At 35.9% G+C, this 23,275-nt stretch overlaps 1 protein-coding gene across 2 annotated transcripts in view; it reads right to left on the bottom strand.

Annotated features, from left to right (window-relative positions):
* LOC129722047 (cellular tumor antigen p53-like) overlaps window positions 1-23,275 on the bottom strand; it is a 55,536-nt gene that overhangs the window by 7,115 nt on the left and 25,146 nt on the right. The window lies entirely within an intron of this gene.

Raw genomic sequence — 23,275 nt, 5'->3', positions numbered from 1 at the left:
TTACTCGCCGAGTTCGCCGCTTCTACATTCGTTTACGTCATCATTTATCTCATTTTATCTTTCATTTTATTCCAGTTCCAGCTGTAGGACAAAACCTGTGTATACCAGTGTAGTCCATCGTAATCTTGGAGAAGTTTGCTTCGCACTCATCTCTTACCCCTTAAATACAATAATGCAAAACAAACAGCTTTAGGTAGTATACACAAAACTCTTAATTTTTCATCACGAGCTTAATACTTAATTCTGAAATATAGGTCCTCACATTTTTTATTTATCTTAAAAATTACAGAAATAATTGTTCCCAAAAAATTACAGAAATAATTGTTAACAATAACAGTCCATGACAGAATTTTCTGATTAACGACCTGGACCTCTACATAATAGAGCCAATCACTGATGGGTCATCAGTTGAAATAGTTATCAAAACAGATAGGTACCCTTTCAGAATTCGGTTGAGGTAGTTATCCAAATGGATGAGTACCTTCAAAAGATTCTTCTCTGACATTGATATTTATGTATTTTAGCTCCTTACCTTTGAATAAAATATTAAATTTCAAAACAATTATTTTAAGCTTTTAACATAAATGTCGTTACGCTCTTTCGAGGAATGTCTAAGATAGTATACCTACTACAAGATGCAGGTTCCGCAACCCCGGTATGGTGGCATATGGATGGAGATTCCAAAAGAACAAATCGATCAAAACTCCGCCCATCTTTTAGGTCAAGAACAATTTATAAGATACAAGGACCAATAATGGTGAGGGATTGTCAAGGCGAAATTATTTAAATAAGTTAGAGGAGTACCACCCTCTTTAGTCATCGATCAATGATAACGGTACTATATAGGCAGATGAACTTTTAAGTGAACAAAAGATTGGTCCCCTCTCACCTTTGCACTATCTCTCACACAATTTTCCGAATTCGTGTGATTAAATAGAATCCTTCCACGTTGTTAAGACTAGCTATTGTATATTTGAGCTATTTTTCTACTACATACTTTCTTTATAAACAAAAGTTTAGTCCTTTGCTAGCTTTGCGACTAATTAAATGGTGTTTAAAGTGTTTGAGAACATTTGACATTATTTCGGCGCTGGATCGTTACCATAGAAATAGAAGAAATACTTTTGCCTTTCTCAGTACGACTTGAACTGCCTTGCAGAACGGTCGCATTTTATCAACAGCTCGAGGCTTGTCTTAGACTACCGAGAGATATTGGAAATTTTCCGCTTTCAACAGGTAATCTTTTTTAAAGAGTATCTGTTGAATTGCAAAGTATTGAATTTGCTTTTAACGTTTAACGAGTGATTAATGTGTAAATTTGTAATAAAAAAACTTTCAACACTGTTCAGGTAACACCAGCCTTTCCTGTAGCTAGTGTGTCTGTAGGTAATATTTCAAATTTAGGAAACAACAAATTGAAAACAAATAATGTTCAGGCACCAGGCATTTCATATGCTAGTGTCCTTTCAGGTAAAATTTAGAATTCAAACAGCAACAAACCTTTCGTGTTTGGTGCTAAAAAGTCAGCCAGTATTGGTTTAGGTAGTCCAACTCCCGAGAAGATTGACTACCTACAACAATCCATGCTGCTAATTTCCGCTTTGTTGAACTGTAACTCGATGTACGAGGCTGTTCAAGAAGGTATAAAATTTACAACTAATATTGTTATAAAATTGAAATTCAGCAATGAATTTAAATAATGCTGTAAATTTTATAAATTGGAATGCTCGCTCTTTAAAAGCGAAAGATGATTTTTTTAAATTTTTTAACAGTCCATGGTGTGCATATTGCAGTTGTGACTGAAACGCTTTTAAAGCCTAACATTAAACTGAAAAGAAACCGGAGGTGGAGTTGCAATAGTTATCCACCGTCGAATAAAACATCGTGTTATGCCCCATCTTGAAACGAAGGTTATTGAAAGTTTGGGAATTGAAATCGAAACAGATATTGGTGCTTATTACGGGAGTCACTTCACGGTGAAATCAGAGTGAAGTGAATAAAGTCCTATTACGGGACTCACGTAAGTGAGAAAAACGTCGCAAAGTGATATCTCTCGTTGAATCTGGGTTATTATGAGTGTCATATCAGTGAAGTGAGAACGGAAAAAGCGACGTTTCGCGTGGAATTATTTCACGACCATTTTGAACGGTGAAATGATTCCACGAAGATGCCATAGGTCTAAAGTTGATTAATTTGTGATCTAATGGTAAATGTTGGATTTATTCTTCAGTAACGAAACGAATCCGAATTTGATCCGTGCCTTAAAGCGTTAAAATTTTCATTTTTTTGCCCGATGAAAAAAATGCAAACTAGTTCAGGAAATTTTCGATAGCGAAATAACATTTTTTTATGTCGAATGTCTTATAAATGCAGAACACGTCAAGATCTGGTGTTATCTAAAAAAACGACTTTCTGGGACTCAGAGATTTTTGAGCTGGGAAACAATCTCATTTCACTTGTCCTATTCTCAATTTCACTTCACTGTCAATCTCACCTCCAGAGGTGATTTTTGTCACCTCACTTGAGGTGGAATCGGGAATAGGTCTAAAAAGTAAAGTGAGCGTGAGAGTGAAATATATTTCACCGTGAAGTGACTCCCGTAATAAGCACCATTGGTATTTTATTTATAGCCGCAGTGTATTTACCTTTTCAATGCACTGGTGAGCAGAAAAAATCATTTCAAGGGAGAGATTGACAAAAACTCACGAGAAATAAATTTAAGCTTTTTATCATCGGTGATTTTAATGCAAAACATCGATCGTGGAATAATGCACAAAGCAATTCCAATGGAAAAATATTGTTCTACGATTGCTTGGCTGGATTTAGTTCAGTTTTATTTCCAAATGCTCCTACATGTTTTTCTTCTGTTAGGAATCTATCCACAATTGATTTGGTTATAACAAATCAAAGTCATTCATGCAGTGATTTATTAACCCATGCTGATTTTGATTCTGATCATCTTCCTATAACTTTTTACATATCCCGTGAAACTGTTTTAAACTCCACTAGGTGTTTAATTATCACAAGGCCAATTGGGATCGATATCATACCACGATCGCAGAAAGCTTGAATTGTGATATTGTTTTACAAAACAGTGCTGACATTGACGGAGCATTGGATGATTTATGCAGTTTAGTTCTCAATGCCCGAAGCTTATCAGTTCCTAAGGCTAGAATATAAAATATCAATTTGCATATCAGAAGGGTAAATCGTCTGTAACAGCACTTCATACTATTGTTACAAAACTAGAGAAATTTTTTGCAGCGTTCCTTGATATAGAAGGAGCATTTAATAATTCATCCCTGTGCTTATTACGGGAGTCACTTCACGGTGAAATATATTTCACTTCCACGCTCACTTCACTTTTTGAGACCTGTTCACGATTCCACCTCAAGTGAGGTGACAAAAATCACTTCCGTGAGATTGACAGTGAAGTGAAAAAGAGAATAGGACAAGTGAAATGAACGAGTTTCCCAGCTCAAAAATTTCCAAATTCCGGAAAGTCTATTGAGCTGAAATTGTGTATGAGGACATTTTTCGACAAGAGGAAACTTTTGGGCCCTACCACTAAACGAAATTCGAAGGTAAATTTTTCCCTTACGTTACATTGCCGCAACTCAAAAATTTGTAAGTCCCAGAAATTTCTCAATTTTTTTCAAGGAAAAAAAGATTAGCCTTGTTACTGGAAAATAAATCTCATATATATTATCACTAGATTATAAATCAATCGATTTTTAAACTTCCCCTATCTTCGTGAAATCATTTCACCGTTTAAAATGATCGTGAAATAATTCCACGCGAAACGTTGCTTTTTCCTTTTGCACTTCATTCATGTCATATGACACTCATAATAACCCAGGTTTCACGGCAGATGTCACCTTGCGACGTTTTTCTCACTTACGTGAGTCCCGTAATAGGACTTTATTCACTGCAACTCTGATTTCACCGTGAAGTGACTCCCGTAATAAGTACCCCCATGACTCAATGACGGCTGCAATGAAGAAACGTGGTTTCAACAATTGCATTATTCATTGGATCCCCGAGATGTTATCAAAAAGAGAAATATCAGCAAACCTTGGAAGCTCGTACATAAGTGTAAAAGCAATAAAAGGATGCCCGCAAGGAGGAGTGATATCTCCTCTATTGTAGTCGTTAACAGTTGATGATCTTAAAAAAAGTGATAGATGAAGGGTTTGAAATAGTTGGGTTCGCTGATGATATAGTCATAATTGTTCGTGGCAAGTATGACGATATCATCGCTAACCGAATGCATTGTTTCCTCGTGGTGCGATAGGGAAGGTCTAAATGTAAATCCTTCAAAAACTACTATCGTTCCATTTACACGAAGGAGAAAAGTTATGCTCAATAATATAAGATTGAAAGGTGAGCTCTTGAAACTCTCAGACAACGTGAAATATCTCGGGGTACTCCTTGACAAAAAACTTAACTGGAATACACATCTAGAGCAAGTAATAGACAAAGCCACAAATACTCTATGGATATGTAATAAAACTTTTGGTAAACAATGGGGACTAAAACCGAAAATGTTCCATTGGATTTATTCGGCTATTGTGAGACCCAGAATTACCTACGCTTCACTGGGCTGGTGGCCAAAAACAAAGGAAAGAGGTGATCAAGATAAGTTTGAAAAACTTCAACGGCTAGCTACTCTCTCAATAACGGGTGCAATGAGAAGTACACCAACCAAGGCATTGGAAGCTTTACTTTTTATGCTTCCACTGCATCAGTTTATACAATAAGAAGCAGAGAAGAGTGCTTTAAGGATCAAAAGACTTTTAAAACTCTTTGAAGGTGACCTAACAAGTCATCTAAATATTCTAAAAACTATTCGTATCAATCCCCTAGTAACCAACAATGAAGACTGGATGGAGAAAAGATACAACTTTGAAAGAAGATGTCAAATAGTAAACCTGAGCGCGATGTTTAGGAACGCGGGGGTCCCGATCTCCGTCCGGGATCAATTGTTTTTTACACAGATGTTTCAAAAATGAACGATCGAGTGGGAGCAGGAGTAATAGGCCCAGGAGAAGATCTATCAACCTGATGGGTCGATGGTAGAGCGTCCTACCCGGGACGTCCCGGGATGGATTTCCCGGGAAATTTCAATTTCCCGGAATTCCCGAATCCCGGGAAATAGTTATTCAAATCCCGGGAAGTATTTTTCTTTTTCAATAAAAAATATTGGAAAATCGATTTAAAATTACAGACTCTGTATACTTTTGTGCAATGGTGAATGAAATTGTATAGCCATGTGTTCACGAAATAACTTTTATTCCCCTCTAATATATTTTGATTCGTGTAAGAAATGCGATTTGCACATTAGTTGACACGCACATTTATTTCACCATCATGCGACGATTCGAAAAATACCATTCTTCCAACACACAAAGACTAGGTTGGAGACAGTAGAATATAAAAGAACTTTTACAAGTGATCGTGGTTTATAGGAAATGCGATTGAGGAAAGGAATATTCCATACCAACGCACACTCATTATTCATCAATTCATCATCACGCCACGACGCAAGGAGTAGAAGAAATGCTTGCGCCAATGTAAAGAAACCATTGTTTTATACACAAAGACTAGATTGGGCAAAGTAGAATATGAAAGGATTTGCACAAGTGATCGTAGTTCATAAGAAATGCGATTGAGAAAAGCTATATAAATACTACACCAACGCACTCTATTCATTCATCATTACATCCTCGCGCAAAGACGCAAGAAGTAGGCGAATTCCTTGCACAATTAAAAGATCGCCATTGTATCACCACGTGAGGACGAGACTGGAGAAAATAGGATCAGCGCGTTACTAGTTTGTCACCGCCGTAAACAACAAGTCGTGAAAAATCGTATGGAAAAAGGTTTGTCTGTCATACAGCAGCAGTTTCGAATCTGTTATTACAGTTTACGATTCATTATTGCAGAAATGGCAGGAGTCTGGCAATATTTCAAGAAGCTGCCCGGCGATAACGAAGCACAATGCTTGAAATGTCCGCAGCAACTCTCGTGCAAGGGTTCATCTACCAGTGGCCTTTTACGACACTTGCAGAACAAACACAAAATCACCGTAAAACGACCATCCCCTGAAGAAGCGGAAACTACAAATCCAAATCCTCGTAAAGTGTCGAAGCTAAGCAGTCCTCCTGCAGGATCTTCGTTGATGCAGTTTGTGAAACGACAATCTTTGGGAGAAATAGTGGCGCGGCTTGCTGCAGTTGACGGAATTTCCATCCATGCAATCACGAACAGTGACTTTATTCGACAATCCATATCCGCCCGCGGCATGCAACTGCCGAAGTCGAAATCGACGGTCATGAAGCTTATTCATGATTTTTACGACAAGGCGAAAAGTCTCACCACCGAAGAAATTAAAAAGCGACAAAAAACGGGTGAATGTATGAGCCTTACTTTGGATGAGTGGACAAGTTGCAATAACAAACGGTACATTAACATCAATGTTCATTGTTTCGATGGATCCATGTACAACCTAGGACTTGCTCGAATCAGAGGGCTCCTTCCGGCTGGAAAAGTTCAAGATTGTGTAAGCACTGTGACCTCAAACTTTGGCTTACCAGGAAAGAGCATTGTTGCTGCCACCACCGACGGAGCTTCTGTAATGATTAAGTTTGGAAAAGAGTCAGCATTTATTCATCAACAATGTTACAACCATGCACTACATTTAGCAGTGACAGATGTTCTTCGCAAAGACAACTCTGCGGCAATCGATTCCGATGATGATTCTTACGAAGAGGGTGATGATGAAGAAAAATTCGAGGAAGAACCTGACATGCCTTCGGGTAAAGTTATGATTCAATTCATTTTTGTAATCTGATTAAGAACTTTTTTTTTTCTCAGTGCTCTACCGCACACGTATCGCAGATACCCTTAAGGATGTTCGAAAAATTTTCAAGATTTTTCGAAAATCGCCGGTGAAGAACTCAATCTTGCAAAACCATATCGTTACAGCTCATCTAAAACCCCTGGAGTTGCTAATTGATGTTACCACTCGATGGAACAGTACGGAAAGGATGCTCGAACGGTTTCTTCGTGTCTACAAGTGTATTGAAACAACGCTAATAGAGCTTAAGCAAAAAAACCCACTATCTGACGATGATGTGCATAACCTGCAGTCACTTTTTGATGCATTGCAACCGGTAAGATTGGTATCCGAAGCGATCGGTAGGCGAGATGCAACACCACTGACTGCAGAAGCCGGTTTGAATTTTCTGCTTTCGAAACTAAAAGAACAAAATAATGTTATCTCGAACGAGTTGTATGATGCTGTATTTGAGAGGATCTTGTCGCGTCGAAGCAAAGAGTTGGTATCGTTGATGAAATTTTTACATAACAAGAATTTGACGTCCAGCGAATTGCCAACCTGCTCCAAGGCGCAGGTAATAAAATATTTGAAGGAATCTGATTGGATTCTTCAGATGGTTTTAGTTGAAGGTGAGGAGAGTTCCTGTTCGAAAGATACAACAAAACAGAAGGATAAACTTACTCTCCAGGAAGAGCTTGATATAGCCATCAAGGAACAGTCAGACTCAGAACCTGATAACACCTCAGTTGATACAGTGAACCGCGCAAAAATTCTTCATAAGGAAGTTATGCTCTATGAACTAACGGGTCAGTTGACTAACAGTCTTAAAAAATTGTTGCAGAACCTAATGTCTATAAAACCAAGCTCCACTGATAGTGAGCGGATTTTCTCTGATTCAGCTAACTTCTGCAGCAAGAAACGCTCATCTCTAACCGAAGAAAGCCTAAATGTTCTTACGTTTTTGAAATCCTATTTTAAGAAAATTACCAGACAAACTAATGAACTTTAATAATTTTTTCGAAAAATGATCATCTTTTTATATTGTTTTAGGAATTCGATTCCTTTTCTCATTTTATGTGACAGACATAAACTCCAAATTAAATAAATCGCAGTTATTTTACGTTTCTTTCGAAATTTCTTATAAATCCCGGGATTTCCCGGGAAATCATATTTATATTTCCCGAATCCCGGGAAGCTAAAAACAGTCGGGAAATGGACGCTCTAGTCGATGGCCAACCTTTTTTGAAGCCGAAGTCCAAGCTATACTAGAATGTTCTGTTATATGGCTACGCAGGAAATACAGACACTCAAACATTTGCATCATGTCCGACAGTCAAGCAGCTTTAAATGCTCTGAAGTCTGCAACATGCACATCAAAACTTGTTTGGGAGTGTTTTCAATCACTTCAAACACTGGGTTGCAATAATCAAGTAAATTTATATTGGGTTCCTGGTCACTGTGGAATCGATGGGAACGAAAAGGCCGATGAACTTGCAAGACTTGGATCGTCTCATCAGTTCATAGGACCAGAACCTTTCTGTGGCTTATCCGCTTCTTCACTCAAAATGGAGCTGAAAGCATGGGAAATCTTGAAGGTGGAGTTCAGCTGGACAAACACTTCCATTGGTAGGCAGTCAGAGGTTTATAACACCGAACGGTCCTATGACTCGCAAAATACTGGAGCTTTCAAAGAAAGATCTAAGCACATATACTGGTCTAATAACAGGGCATTGTCCGAGCCGTTATCACTTGAAGCTTATGAAAAAACTTCAAGATGATACGTGTCGCTTATGTGGCATGGAAAAAGAAGACTCGGAACACCTGTTATGCCGATGTCCGGCAGATATTAATAAAAGACATAAGTTCTTCAATAGGGGGCTGTTAGAACCCTCTGAAATCTGGAGAACAACTTCCAGTACGGTTATTCGCTTCATGCGAAGTGTAATACCAGACTGGACTAAGGGGCCATCCCCCTCCCCTCCGTGGACAACTGCCAATATAAATTCTAAAAAAATTGTATGGACCGTAGACATTAGAAATTTAATACACCTATTATTGACAATGAGCTTCAACTTCTTATACGTTTGAAGAAAATACGGAGACGTCAATATCAAAAAACTCGTGACCCTGCTTTGAAGGTTATTTTTAAAAGATTTACAAACGAAAATCAAACATAGATTTACTTTCTTGGGAAATGAAAATTTCATGAGCGGAGTTGAACAACTAAAACCACATTTCAAACCTTTCTGGAAGCTTTCGAAGTTCTTAAGAAACCTTCAAAGCCTATTCCAGTCCTCAAAGATGGTGACCACTTATTTCTTACGAATGAACAAAAAGCTCAAAAACTTGCTCAGCAGTTCGAGAGTATTCATAATTTCAATTTGAACGTAATGAGTCCTATTGAAAATGAAGTATTACGAAAGTATGATCAGATTACCACTCAAGAATTTCTTCCTGAAGAGGTACTGGAAACAAACTTGAATAAAATACGGACTATAATCAAGAACTTTAAAAACATGAAAGCACCAGGAGATGATGGGATTGTTCATATCCTCCTCAAAAGACCTTCCGAAAGCTCTTTAAATTTCTTAGTGAGAATTTTCAACAGACGCTTTGAATTAGCATCAAGTTAACGTCCAATTAGTTTACTCTCTTCTATAAGCATACTTTTTGAAAGAATGATTCTTAATAGAATAATGACACTTAGTTATCAATGAAAAATTCATTTTTTTCAAATTAGCAGTTTAGATTTCGCCATGGGCATTCGAGTAACTAAAATGATTCGTACTAATAAATCTGAAGGTTATTCCACTGGAGCTGCTCTTCTAGACATAGAAAAAGAATTCGACAGTGTTTGGCATAAAGGTTTGATAGCTAAAATGTCTAATTTCCGTTTTCCTCTTTACATCACAAAAATGATACAAAGTTACTTGACAGGCCGCTCTCTTCAGGTTAACTATTTGAATAGTAAATCTGAATGATTGCCTGTTAGAGCTGGTGTACCTTAAGGAAGTATCTTGGGCCCAGTCTTATATAATATTTTTACTTCTGATCTTCCTGATTTACCACCTAGATGTGAGAAATCTCTGTTTTGTGACGATACAAGCATTTCTGTAAAAGGAAAAAGCCTTCGCGTCATATGCAGTAGGCTGCAAAAAAATCTAGATATTTTTTTTCCATATTTGCAGAAATGGAATATTTCTCCTAATGCATCAAAAACACAATTAATTATTTTTCCTCATAAACCAAGAGTTTCTTTTCTCAAACTCACCAATAATCATGTTGTTAAGATGAACGGTGCAATCTTAAATTGGTCTGACCAAGTTAAATATTTAGGGCTAATTTATGATAAAAATCTTACCTTCAAGAAGCACATTGAGAATATCCAAACAAAGTGCAAAAAATATATAGAATGTTTGTATCCTCTTATCAACAGAAATTTTAGACTGGTGTACCTTAAGGAAGTATCTTGGGCCCAGTCTTATATAATATTTTTACTTCTGATCTTCCTGATTTACCACCTAGATGTGAGAAATCTCTGTTTTGTGACGATACAAGCATTTCTGTAAAAGGAAAAAGCCTTCGCGTCATATGCAGTAGGCTGCAAAAAAATCTAGATATATTTTTTTCCATATTTGCAGAAATGGAATATTTCTCCTAATGCATCAAAAACACAATTAATTATTTTTCCTCATAAACCAAGAGTTTCTTTTCTCAAACTCACCAATAATCATGTTGTTAAGATGAAAGGTGCAATCTTAAATGTCTGACCAAGTTAAATATTTAGGGCTAATTTATGATAAAAATCTTACCTTCAAGAAGCACATTGAGAATATCCAAACAAAGTGCAATAAATATATAGAATGTTTGTATCCTCTTATCAACAGAAATTCTAGACTTTGTCTCAAAAATAAACTGTTAATTTACAAACAAATATTAAGACCAGTAATGTTATATGCAGTCCCCATCTGGACAAGTTGTTGTACAACCAGAAAGAAGATGCTTCAAAGGATTCAGAACAAATTGCTGAAAACGATATTGAAGCGTCCTCGCTGGTTTACACAGGCTTACTAATGTGGAAACATAAGAAAATATGTCAAACCAAATTATCAATAAGTTCCGACAAAAATCGTTGCAATCCTCAATTACAACGATAAGCTCACTTTATAGTCAGTAAGATAGGTGTAAGATTAGATTAAATTTTAAATTGCTTTTTTTTCTTGACAAGAAGGTTTACAATTTTCCTACAATTATATTCACTTAACTGCGGAAGCAATTACAATCTTTTTATGAAATAAAACTTAAAATATATATAATAGTGTTGATATGACACCCTTTGTGGCAGAACAAACAATAAACAAATGAACAAATATAAGTAAATAATTGATTCATCACAAAACATCCCCCCTATAAAAAAAACTTTCGGGTTCGGGTTTGATCGAAAAAAAAGTTTCGGGTTCGGCTTTGAACTGAAAAAAAATCGGGTACGGGTCGGACTGGGGCAGAAACGAATACTACACTCAAAACAGAGGACACTGTAACTAACTTCTCGCTGTATCGCATGCATGTCTCAGAAGAAGTTTTTAGCAATATCTGGATTACTGAATGTGCAAATTTATCTGTAAAACACAATTTTCGAGTCTGTGTTTTTTGCCTTTTTCCTAGAAAGGTATAGCAATCACTGAAAAAACCAAAGGTATAAAAGTGCTCCAAAGGGTCGAATCTCGTATATCAATCGACTTAGTTCGACGAGCTGAGCATTTTCTGTATATGTGTGTGTGTGTGTGTGTGTGTGTGTGTGTGTGTGTGTGTGTGTGTGTGTGTGTGTGTGTGTATGTAACGGTCTCCCAATCCCACTCGGTTTTCTCAGAGATGGCTGGACCGATTTTCATGAAACTAATTGCAAATTAAAGGTCTAGTTGCCCCATAAGACCCAATTGAATGTTATTGTAATCGGATTTTTAGTTTCGAGGTTATGTATCAAAATGTGAATATCACAAAACTTCATTACCTCGAAAACTACAAAACCGATTTGAACAAAATTAGTATCAAAAGAACGGGCTTGTTTTTTGAACCATTTGTGAAATAATTTCATAATGATTGGACATGTGGTTCAAAAGTTATGCAAAGAAACGTGTTTCAAACACTGTTTAAACTTACTCACTTTTCTCAGAGATGGCTGGACCTATTTTCACAAAATTAGTGTTATATGGAAGGTCCTGTTGCCCCATGAGACCCAATTGAATTTTAATGTTGTTGGACTTTAACTTTGTCCGTTATGTATGATAATGGGAAATCAGGCTATGACAAGAAAGAGGTTTCTAAGGCTGAACTCACCCACTTTTCTCAAAGATGGATGGACCGATTTCCACAAAATAAGTTGCAATAGAAAGGTCTAGTTGCCTGATAAGACCCTATTGAATTTTATTATAATCGAACTGTAACTTTGTCTGTTATGTACCAAAATGTAAAAGTTATGAAACTCAATTATCTAAGAAACTACACAACCGATTTGAACAAAATAGGTATCAAATGAACCCCTAAATAACGAATTTTATTATGATTGAACATGTAGTTCGGAGGTTATGAAAAGAAACGTGTTCAGAAATCTTTTTAAATTCATTCGTTTTACCAAAGATGGCATGACTGATTTCAACAATCTTAGTTTTAAACTGAAGGTTTAGTTGCTTTATTGGTACCCATTTAATTTGATTATAACATTGGTTGACAAAATCGAAAAAAATCCTGGTTAACAAAAAATAAAAAAAAATTCACAGGAAAAGCTAAATTTTTTCATTTTTTTCTTAGTTTGACCTTCGGGGCAACACTTGTGTTTACCAGTGTAATCGGACTTTTATTTTATCCATTATGTGTTAAATTATAAAAATATTGAAAATCTCTTCTTTTAAAGATTACACGACTTATTCAAAGAAAACAGGGGTCAAACGAACAGGTTGTTCCTCAAACTTAAAAAGAATCAAACCCCAAAGGCTGTTTAAAACTAACTGCTTTAATCAAAGTCCGAAATTAGGAGTCATTATGATAGAAAAACTATTTATTCAGTGCAATTATTACGTCAAACTTCAAATACTATGCTCCTATTATTCCTTCAAATACAAAAACAATATTCTAGAAACCAAAGCGTTGATATACCTTTATTGGATTGTGTTTGGCAATTGAAAGATGTTTTCCATAAACCGGAAGTCGCAAATTCGGATTTCAAAATGAAGTATGAAGTTGATTTCTGGCCTCTGAACATCATTCCGGGTACTGAAAAACTCACATTGGGTAATGTTTGTCCCTTTTAGACTGGTTTCCAGAAAACGGAAGCTACTATCTAGAAATTTAAAATGCCGTCTGAAGATGATTTCTGGCCTCAGGGTATCATACCGCTTCCCCAAATCGTATTGGATGATATTTGTCACTTTAGGCTGTTGATCGAAAACTGTCGCCATCTTCGCCATAGAAATACCCAGATTAGGCAGTTCATTTGGTCATCTGGTTTAAAAGTTGGGTTTGGGGGCGGATTCTAGCCACTGGGTATAATCCAGGTTTTAAAACCCATATTGATTGGTATTTGGTCATTCATCGGATGCCCCTCAGAAACGATCAGTAATATCAACTGCGTTAAAGAATTTCATTTTCACTGATGAGATCATTGAAATTAATGTATAAGGAACAACATTTAATTATACATTATTTGAAATCTACTGACTAACGTTGACTTAAAGAATCTATGTATATGAGTACAAATCGATTATACCACGATCAAAAACAAAATCGCATGATATAGTTGAAAGAATTTAATGTTATTTGCATGTATATGTGTTAATTTATGTTCATATGTTATATTTTAAATGTTCGGTATAGTTGTGCTGTTGGCTACCAAAAATTTGTTGTTTAGAATGAATAACAAATCAAGCAGAAATTAGCAAGGTGTATTTTTCAAGTGTTGGAGTAAATCTATTTCAACATATAATAAGTTCGAATGAGAAAGGCTGGGTCTCACCACTAGGTGGATTAATTTAAAAATGTCTACGAGATCGTAACCTGTGAGGCAGATTTATCGGGGTTTAATGCAATGGCAAAAAATTTACAACCCTTCTTCTCACTATTCTGTGAAACGAGAATCAACATTCGACCGTGATGAAGTATGTTCGAAATTGTAACCAAAGCCGTAAATCCAGACGCTAACATGATTATTACTGACAGCTTATGAAATTTATTATTTTAAAATAAGGCTGACACAAATTTCGAATTCTTTTTATGTCCAGGGTTATCAAAGTTAGCAAAGGGGGTGGAAAAAAATAAATAACACCGAGACGATCAAAGTTTGTGTGCAAGTTATGACGTTTGTAACTTGCACTCAAATAAATGTTGAAGAATAACAATTTATTATTATTATTATTTATTTGGCTTGCCTCTCTACGACACTCTTGCTGTCACCTAACTTGTTTGTTGCTAAATTAAGCATTTATGCTGTCGGAAAACCAATGAAATGAACAAAACGGTTTGAGCTTTTTTTTCTTCCCCTTCTAATATTCAAGATTTTTGAAGGGGGGGTGACATAAAATGAAAATAAAATTTGTAACGGCCTAAGTCAAAATATTTTGTAAAACGACAATGAATACAAAAACTGTTAGCGATGAACATTTTTTCAAGCAACGCGAGTTATAACAATACTCATTACGAAAAAATGCTTTTTTCCGTTGGTTCAAATTGACAGTCAATGACAGCTCATTCTGGTTCATTTTGACACTCCCACAGCATCGTATGCGTTTCTCCCTCCCAGGGGTCGGGTACTTGAAAAAAAGCCAAACCCGACCATCTCCATTGCTCAGCAGTTTAAAAGTATTCATATTTCTAATTTAACTTTTGTAAGTCCAGTTGAAGTCACTCATCAAATTTCTAGCCAAAAAATTTTGCCCGAAAACTACTATAGTTCAAATCATCTTGGAAGAGATTAGATCTACTATTGTTTTTATTAAAAAAAATCGAAAATATGAAAGCTCCCGATGATGAAAAAATTTTTTACATTTTTTATTAAGGCTCTCCTTGAGAGCAATGTTTAGTTTTTTTTCTAAAACAGGTCGGACTCGATTACACAATGCAATATTTTTTTTTTTGGATTTGGCTCGTTTGTACGATTTTACGATGTATTTTTATACAAAAACAAATTTCCCAGAGTTGGGACCAATTCCACCTTAAGGGGCAACAATAACGCCGTTTTTAATTTTTGAGAAATCGAAAATTCAGGATGTTTTTTTTTCGATGTGATTTCGTTTTGCAGCCAAATATAAAAATTCTTAGAGTTTGACCACATAATAGCATTTTCTTACTCATCTTTAAAAAACACACACAGAAACTGATTTCAAAACGGTGATTCTACGAAACAGTTTTGGTATGGTTTAAATATATTTAACAAAGAATCAAAATCATCTCAAATGACCTGGAAATACACAGTAAAATAATCGACCATTTTTAATTTGACTAAAACTTGTCACACGAATTTGGCTTAGCAAACTGAGCATTTTTCACAAATGGAGAGATTTTAAAAAACCTGTCTGAGAGTTGTAGGGAATTAATAATGCCTCATAAAATATATACACTGTGAAAATAATTTTTTTGACTAAAAAAAATTGAAAATAAACACTAAATTTCAATTAAAAAAAGAGTTTATTTTTTGAAAGAAACTCGACATTATTAGGCAACTTTCAAAAAAAGTCCAGGGTGGAGAAATGAAAATCAAATTTTCCCTTTTTCTAGAGAACCTTCTTGGTGGCAATAAATGAATTGTAAAATATTGATCATACATTTCAATAAACTTATAGTTTTTGCTGGAGAACCACGGACGAATTAAAGAAAACCTGTATTTTCCTAAATTATAAAAAAATTTCGAATTTAAATCCAAAACAATACCGATGCATTTAGAATGGTAACTACCAAGAGCTTCTGATTTTGAATGACTGTCTGAATCTTTTAAAAACAAAGAACACAACAATCTTGAAAAATGTTTAAATTAGAAGTTTTTAGAAAAAGTCAATCTTTCATAAAAAATTAATTTTCATTTCTCAATCCTGGACTTTTTCTTAAAGTTGCGTATTAACTTCAAGTTTCTATAAAAAAATTAGAAAAATTCAACCCGTTTTTTTTAATTGGAATTTAGTGTTTATTTTATTGTGAGCCATTTTTTTCTTCACATATCTCTTGTAAGGCATAATTAATTCCCTACAACTCATTCTCAGACAGTTTTTCTATACAACCGAAAGTTTTTGGGCTACGCTCTTTTAGAAAATAACTCATGTGTCTAAAAAATCTCTCCATCTGTGAAAAATACTCAGTTTTCTAATCCAAATACTTGTGCAAAGTTTTATTCAAATAGAAAATTATCGATATTCGACCATAGGTCATTTGGCGCGATTCTGCTCAAAGCACAATAATATCAAATAGGTAGAGCACTAATGGATCCAATAAGGCGTCGTACACTAATTACGCAACGCTAAAAATTTAAACTTCAGCCCCCTCCCACTCTATGTAACAATAAGTAACGTTCAATATGACCCCCTTCTCCTGAATTTTTTTCCAATTTTTTAAATTCGAGCAAACATCACAGTTACGAAACTGTCTCAGCAGCCTGTGTAATAGTAGCCAATAAGTAACGCAGACTCAAGTCCCTCCCTCAGCCCTTCATGCGTTACTTAATTTATGTACGAAGCCTTGTGGTATCATATCGAAGTCTCAGTAATTTATTCTCATCCACGTGAAATGTCAGCATGTTAGCAGGCCCGAGCAAAGGGGCCAAACGCCCCGGGCCTTTCGACAAAAGTGCCCCCCACCCCCCCCCCCTAGTCCTGGGCCAGACGTAAAGACAGAGTGGAGATCTTTTTTTTTACTCCTCAGCTTCTCCAGCGGAGCGCTATTTTTTAAAGAAAAGAGGGCTTCACGAAAATATCCCCCTTTTGAAACATCCCTCTTTGAGCATTAAAGAGCCATTAACTTTTTTCTGATACAAATCGGTTTATATACAGATATGTCACGATACATATGTTTTGTTTTTATAACAAACTATTTAAGGACAATTACAAAATTATCATAACCTATACATATTTGCACAACACAAACATCGTTTGAATAAAGTGCAATAAACCTTTTTACAAAAATCATACAAACAGGTACCTCGTAATGGTGTTTGAATTAACCTGATGATGAAAACTCCACGTATGTATTTGTTACCTTAACTGCAGCAGCAAGAAATATTGTGATCCTTATAGTCAAGTTATTTGACTCTCAAATTCCTCGTGCTACAAACACAAAAGATAAACGAACATTATTTTGATTGATTTAAAAAAATATTTGAATTCTTCGTAGGTCGTTATTTGAACACTCGTGCACAACTTCAGCTTCAACTGTGAGAAATAAGTTTTCTGTTTCTTACAACACTTCTCTCAATCTCTCAACAACTATCTCTGTTATCAGGGCACATGTACCACTTTTCCTCTCAACGGCTCAGTTCTCCTTCGCTTTCTCTTCATCACTATTTCTCTTCCTCTCTCTCTCTTTCTTTCGCATTCTTCTCCCTTTCTCTTACATTCCTCTCTCTCTATCTCTCTCTCACACACATTCCTCTCTCTCTCTCTCTCTCGCATTCCCCTCTCTTTCTCTCTTGCATTCCCCCCCCCTCTCTCTCGCATTCCTTTCTCTCTCTCCCACTCGCATTTCTCTCTCTCTCTTTCCCATTTCTCTATCTCTCTCGCATTTCGCTCTCTCTCTCTCTCTCTTTCGCATTTCTCTATCTCTTTCGCATTTCGCTCTCCCTCTCTCTTTCGCATTTCTCTACTCTCTCACATTTTGCTCTCTCTCTCTCGCGCATTTCTCTCTCTATTGCACATTTCTCTCTCGCGCGCATTTCTCTCTCTCTCTCGCATTTCTATCTCTCTCTATCTCGCGTTTCTCTCTCTCTCTCTCTCTCGCAGGCCAAACGCCCCGGGCCTTTCGACAAAAGTGCCCCCCCCACCCCCCTAGTCCTGGGCCAGACGTAAAGACAGAGTGGAGATCTTTTTTTTTTACTCCTCAGCTTCTCCAGCGAAGCGCTATTTTTTAAAGAAAAGAGGGCTTCACGAAAATATCCCCCTTTTGAAACATCTCTCTTTAAGCATTAAAGAGCCATTAAATTTTTTCTGATACAAATCGGTTCACGATACATATGTTTTGTTTTTATAACAAACTATTTAAGGACAATTACAAAATTATCATAACCTATACATATTTGCACAACACAAACAACGTTTGAATAAAGTGCAATAAACCTTTTTACAAAAAATTATACAAACAGGTACCTCGTAATGGTGTTTGAATCAACCTGATGATGAAAACTCCACGTATGTATTTGTTACCTTAACTGCAGCAGCAAGAAATATTGTGATCCTTATAGTCAAGTTATTTGACTCTCAAATTCCTCGTGCTACAAACACAAAAGATAAACGAACATTATTTTGATTGATTTAAAAAAATATTTGAACTCTTCGTAGGTCGTTATTTGAACACTCGTGCACAACTTCAGCTTCAACTGTGAGAAATGAGTTTTCTGTTTCTTACAACACTTCTCTCAATCTCTCAACAACTATCTCTGTTATCAGTTGAGCCGTTGAAAGCAAAAGTGGTACATGTGCCATTAAATAAATTTTTCAGGAGACGCGATAAACGAAAACACTGAAATAGTAAATTATTTTTAACCATTTTTCCCAACATAACTGCACTAAATCATCGCTGGAAAGGTTTCAAAAGACGGTACATGAAAGCATAACAAGTTCTGGTTGAGAAACTTACACAAACTCCAATGGAAAAACATGTACCACTTTTGTTCTATGGGAAAAATAATGACAACCAGAAAACGTTGAGAGCAAAAGCGGTACATGTCCAGTCTGAGCATGAAGGATGCATTATCTTAAAACATAGAACTCGCTAATCTTAAAACATAGAACATTCATGTCTTCAGCGGAATTGTTCAAGTGATTGAGTACTATAGAATGATGATCTGTTTGTCGGAATTCTGTCACTTTGTGGCGCTAGTGTGTATGTAACAGAAGACATTTTAAATAATCTAGATCGACTGCGGCCAATTCAAAGGGAAATACCCTAGTATCTTTAGAATTGCTATTTGGTAGATAATAACTACACGATGAACCCAAGTTCAACTTTCGGTAGACTATCGGTTGCCCTCCGGATCCAGAAATACCGTGGAAGAGGAAAACTGAAAATTATTTTGGCTATTACTCTGGTATAAGTTATCAGATCTCGGCTTTTCTTTGATATTATGGTATATTTTTGCATGTGATAGTTTTGAAAAAAACACGGAAAATACTAGGACCTGTTCATTAAAGCAGACAGTGTATGTAGTTATAGGAGCGACAAATGAGTGAACTGAAAATATGATACAGCCTTGGAAAAATATACACCGTATTCAGATGGGGCTTGGACCTGTTTTTCAAAATTAATCTCGTTTACGGTAACTCCGGATCTTTCGGAGGGCTATCTGATGGTAAATTTGAGTTTGTCTATGGTGTTCATTTTTAAAATAATTAATGGTTTGCTACCTCAATATTTGTGTGATCGAATTGAAAGAGGAAGTGATTTTCATAGATATAACACTAGAAACGCGGATGAAATAAGAACACCTTTCTTTTTAACCAGAGCTTCACAGAATTCATTATTTTATAAAGGTATAAATTTTTTCAATTCGATGCCAAGACATGTTAAACGTGCACCAACACTTGCGGAGTTCAAGAGACAATGTATTTCACACGTGAAAGTTTCTGTTGTACAGAACGAAATTTAAAAGCTTTTAACAATGACGAGAGTTTATATGACGAAGTTTAAACAACGGATTTATTTTGGATGAAATATTTATTTTTGAAACCTATTTATTTATTGATTGTTTAATTGAAGCCTGTAACTGACGAAGTTTTTTACGAACGGATATGATTGTGTTGTAAAATTTTATTTATATTTTATATTGGATCTTTTTTTAACATATAATGACAAAACTACTGTGTTCGTCGCGGTGGTGATGATGGATTTTTTTTCCTTTATGTTGTTGCAGCTTAAGAAATAATAGAAAGTGACTACATAAGTTTGAGCCTCGTGCGCGGAAGACAGATATAAATGGATTCTTTTACAATTTAAACTTAATTGTTATTTGAATGCTTAGAGAATATACATGAAGTAATTGTGGTTAGTCTGACTGAAGGTCATGAAAACCCTGTGCTAGCTTTGTGTAGCTCTACAGCAATTCACGTCTTTACCGATGTGAATCAAGTAAACAGTTTTTGAAGAAGTTTATATCTGGAAATGGAATCAGTTCGTTTTTTTTGTATAACTGATTGAAATTGTGATTACATTAATTATCTATAGATAAATCGTCCAGCTCAAACCTTTGTAGGGGTATGTGGCGGGACCATCATCATCATCAACATTCTGTCATGAGATCATTTATTTTCGTCTGGGAGTGATTTAGAAAAAATGTGGGACTGTTCTTAAAAGTTAATCTCTTTTATGGTAGTACCGGTGGTTCACGTGGTGGCCATCTTGGAGCATATTTCGTTAAAAGATCATTTTCCTTCCAGAATTGGTCTCGAAAAAAAACAGGAACCTTTAGGAACACTTTTGAAAATTGCCATTTTACGCTAGTTCCGGATCTTTCGGTGAAATCATTTCGTTTCTAGTCAATCCCGCAGAAGCAGTTTCGAAAAAATTAGGAAGCTCTAGGATCACTTTAGAAAATTGACCTCAATTACGGTATTTCTGGATCTTCCGGAAGGCTGTCGGTGGCCTGCTTAAAGCTAAACCTGGGTCCAGTATGTAAATATATAACTATATTAAAGACTTCAGAGAGTTATCTTCTAAATTGGCCACAGCATACGAGTTGATACTGAAACAGATAAAACTCTTTCTGTTACAAAATAGTCACGGGTACACTAGCGCCACGTAGTGAGAAAATTCCAAAACAGACAGATCTTCATCTGAAAGTACTCAATCACTTGACCAACTTTGCTGAAGACATGATTGTTCTATATCCTAAGATCTTCGACTTACAATTCATCTAATATGCACAGACTGAACATGTACCACTTTTGCTCTCAACGAAATGGTGATTATGTTAATTACCAAAAGTTGTTCTGGCTATAACTTTGGTTTAGTTTATCAGATCTCGGTTTTCCTTGGATATTCTAGTACGTTATTGCGTTCTGCATCAATTTATGCAAAAAACCCAAAAAGTGTAAAAATGGCACATGTACCACTTTTCCTCTCAACGGCTCAGTTCTCCTTCGCTTTCTCTTCATCACTATTTCTCTTCCTCTCTCTCTCTTTCTTTCGCATTCTTCTCCCTTTCTCTTACATTCCTCTCTCTCTATCTCTCTCTCTCACACACACACATTCCTCTCTCTCTCTCTCTCTCTCTCTCTCTCTCTCTCTCGCATTCCTCTCTCCCTCGCATTCCCCTCTCTTTCTCTCTTGCATTCCCCCCCCCCCTCTCTCGCATTCCTTTCTCTCTCTCCCACTCGCATTTCTCTCTCTCTCTTTCCCATTTCTCTATCTCTCTCGCATTTCGCTCTCTCTCTCTCTCTCTCTTTCGCATTTCTCTATCTCTTTCGCATTTCGCTCTCCCTCTCTCTTTCGCATTTCTCTATCTCTCTCACATTTTGCTCTCTCTCTCTCGCGCATTTCTCTCTCTATTGCACATTTCTCTCTCTCTCGCATTTCTATCTCTCTCTATCTCGCATTTCTCTCTCTCTCTCGCAGTTCTCTAAACCATTCTGTTTTGTTTTTTCCAACATACTCTCTCACTCTAATTTTTCTTTATTTCTCTCACATTATTCTTCTTCCTCGTTCTCGCTTATTCTCTTTCTTTCTTCTGCCATTTTCAAACACTCATAAAGCTTTTTTTCTGTTTAATCCATACTATTACAATACCAAGTTAACTTTCGCCCCTTCCAGTGTGACACAGTCTTTTTAGCCCTTTATCCAACTTCATTCACGCTAGCTCCGAAAGTAACTGAAATGCAAATACAATTGATTAAACAAATGAATACAATCTACAATTTGACCTTATGCACCATTTTTTGACATGTTCCATGCAAAGTTTATTCTGCACGGTTTGGAGTTTTTTATATTAATGCGATATTTTGATTATTTTCAACGGAAAAAAATATATAAGGGATATCGAACATCTTCTGCAGTAGGTTTCTTAGGCAGGTTTTTTTACATAAGACTGCTACAGAAAACCTACTGAATAAAACCATTGCCGAAGACGTTGGATACCCTGTAAAAATATAATATATTCTTATATTCATATTTTTTACATATTAACTAAAGCGAATAGTTTACACGGAATGTGATTGAATATTACTTTTTCACAACACTTTGTATGAAACGGCCACAAACCCAATCAAAATCAAATACCGTTGAAAATTTTCAGATTTGATAGTGATTTACAATTGTATCTTTAAATGATTCGGATCGATTTTTCGATCGTGTTTGTTACTTATTCAATTTTAATTCGTTTCTGTTAAGACTTTCAGCCTTAGGCGTCATCTCCACTCTTATTTATGTTAAAATCATTAGAATATTGTTTGTTTAATCGCATTAAAATCTTTTAAGGATCATCTTTTGAGCGGGTCGATTTGACCCTGAATGTTTTGCTTTCTTTAACATATTACTTTATTTGTTAATATAATGTCTCTCCTTTTTAGTTAGAAACTATTCTCCTCGATTTAAGATTTCCATCGTTTGTCGAGTTTTTCGACAAACACGAGTCAGTTTTTACGATTATGAATCGTTTATTACACCGGACCGCACAATGGGTTTATTCGTTTTTAATACGCATTTCATACATATTTTCTCATATAACTCAACGGAAAATATTCTCGGGATTTGGCTTGAGTTTTTTATAAAACCCATAAGACACTTTTGCTAAGTCTTACAATCGCTCGTTACTTTCAACCGTATTGTAACCGAATTGTTATATTTGTCTATGTAAAGGCGTTAGATGTTTTATTATATAATGCCTTTTTACAGTTTTAGTACCACATTCGTTCTTTCGATTGTGACCATTTTTTTAGTCTGAACTTGTTTATGAAGTCAATGTTATTTGAAACAATTTTCACCGACGATTCTGATAGATGGAGATGACGGTAGAAGAAAATAACGAAAACTCCAAGATCTGTGGATTACGAACCGGTACTAGTTAGAATCGATTGATAAAAAAAATCAAATTCATATGATCTTAGAACGCGACTGCATAATTCGTCGATTGTTGTGATCATATCTGTCCCTCCCTTAGGATCATAATAGGATTCCTTGGGATGCTTCCATATGCAGCTTTCGTTTCTTTTTTCAGTGGTTATCTTCATCTGTTAGAATTACCGTTTGAAATTT

The sequence above is a fragment of the Wyeomyia smithii genome, chromosome 1 (assembly GCF_029784165.1).
Source record: "Wyeomyia smithii strain HCP4-BCI-WySm-NY-G18 chromosome 1, ASM2978416v1, whole genome shotgun sequence".
In the NCBI taxonomy this organism is placed as follows: domain Eukaryota; kingdom Metazoa; phylum Arthropoda; class Insecta; order Diptera; family Culicidae; genus Wyeomyia; species Wyeomyia smithii.
Note: the sequence above shows the minus strand (reverse complement) of the source record. Positions and strands in the feature narration are given on the sequence as shown.